The sequence below is a fragment of the Mus caroli genome, chromosome 3 (assembly GCF_900094665.2).
Source record: "Mus caroli chromosome 3, CAROLI_EIJ_v1.1, whole genome shotgun sequence".
Lineage (NCBI taxonomy): Eukaryota > Metazoa > Chordata > Mammalia > Rodentia > Muridae > Mus > Mus caroli.
Genome location: NC_034572.1, coordinates 152,302,226 through 152,304,287, shown reverse-complemented (window position 1 = coordinate 152,304,287; position 2,062 = coordinate 152,302,226).

The window sequence follows — 2,062 nt, the reverse complement described above, 5'->3', positions numbered from 1 at the left end:
AAAAAAAAAAAAAAAAAACCTACACAAAGAATCAACAAAACCAGGAGCTGGTTCTTTGAAAAAATCAACAAGATTGATAAACCCTTAGCTAGACTAACCAGAGGGCACAGAGACAGTATCCAAATTAACAAATCAAGAAATAAAAAGGGATGCGTAATGACCAAAATCGAGGAAAATAAAAAATAATAATCAGATCCTACTACAAAAGCCTATACTCAACAAAACTGGAAAATCTGGATAAAATAGACAATTTTCTATTGACAGATACAAGGTACCAAAGTTAAATCAGGATCAAATAAACCATCTAAACAGTTTCATAACCCCTAAAGAAATAGAAGCAGTCATTAACATTCTCCCAACATTCTCCCATAACAATTCTATCAGACCTTTGAAGAAGACCTGATACCAATACTCTTCAAGCTATTCCACAAAATATAAACAGAAGGAACACTACCTAGTTCATTCTATGAAGCCACAATTATGCTTATACCTAAACCACACAAAGACCCAGCAAGGAGAGAGAACTTCAGACCAATTTCCCTTATGAACATTGATGCAAAAATACTCAATATAATTCTCTCAAACCGAATCCAAGAACACATCAAAATGATCATTCACAACGATCAAGTAGGCTTCATTCCAGGGATGCAGGGATGGTTCAATATACTGAAATCCATCAATGTAATCCACTACATAAACAAACTCAAAGAAAAAAAACCACAATTATCTCAGTAGATGCCAAAAAAAGCATTCGACAAAATTCAACACCCCTTCATGTTAAAAGTCTTGGAAAGATCAGGAATTCAAAGCCCATACCTAAACATAGTAAAAGCAATATATAGCAAACCAGTAGCCAACATCAAACTAAATGGAGAGAAACTTGCAGCAATCCCACTAAAATCAGGGACTAGACAAGGCTGCCCACTTTCTCCCTATGTACTCAATATAGTACTTGAAGTCCTAGCCAGAGCATTGGACAACAAAAGGAGGTCAAAAGGATACAAATTGGAAAGGAAAAAGTCAAAATATCACTATTTGCAGACTATATGATAGCATACTTAAGTGACTCCAAAAATTCCACCAGAGAACTCCTAAACCTAATAAACAACTTCAGCAAAGTGATTGGTTATAAAATTAACTCAAACAAATCAGTAGCCTTCCTCTACTGAGAGGATAAACAGGCTGAGGAAGAAATTAGGGAAACGACACCCTTCACAATAGTCAAAAATAATATAAAATATCATGGTGTGTCTCTAACCAGACAAGTGAAAGATCTGTATGACAAGAACATCAAGTCCCTGAAGAAAGAAATTTAAGAAGATCTCAGATTATGTAATGTTCTCCCATACTCATGGATTAGCAGGATTAATGTAGTAAAAATGATCATCTTTCTGAATGCAATCTACAGATTCAATGTGATTCTCTTCAAAATTCCAACTCAATTTTTCATATTGTAAAAAGAGCAATCTGCAAATTCATTTGGAATAACAAAAAGCCCAGGATAGTGAAAACCATTCTCAACAATAAAAGAACTTCTCGGGGACTCACCAGGCTTGACCTCAAGCTGTACTACAGTGCAATAGTGATAAAAACTGGTATTGATACAGTGACAGGAAGGCAGAGCAATGGAATGGAGTTGAAGACCCAGAGATGAACCCACACACCTATAGTCACTTGGTCTTTGACAAAGTAGCTAAAATCATCCAGTGGAAAAAAGACAGCATTTTCAACAAATGGGGCTGGTTCAACTAGGGGCCAACATGTAAAAGAATCCAAATTGATCTATTCTTATCTCCCTGTACAAAGCTCAAGTCCATGTGGATAAAGGACCTCCACATAAACCAGATACACTGAAACAAATAGAAGAGAAAGTCGGGAAAATTCTTGAACACATGGGCACAGGGGAAATTTTCCTGATCAGAACATCAATGGCTTATGCTCTAAGATCAAGAATTAACAAATGGACACGGATTTAAAAGCATATCTCCTGATGATGATAGAGGACTTCAAGAAGGACTTTAATAACACACTTAAAGAAATGCAGGAGAACACTGCTAAACAG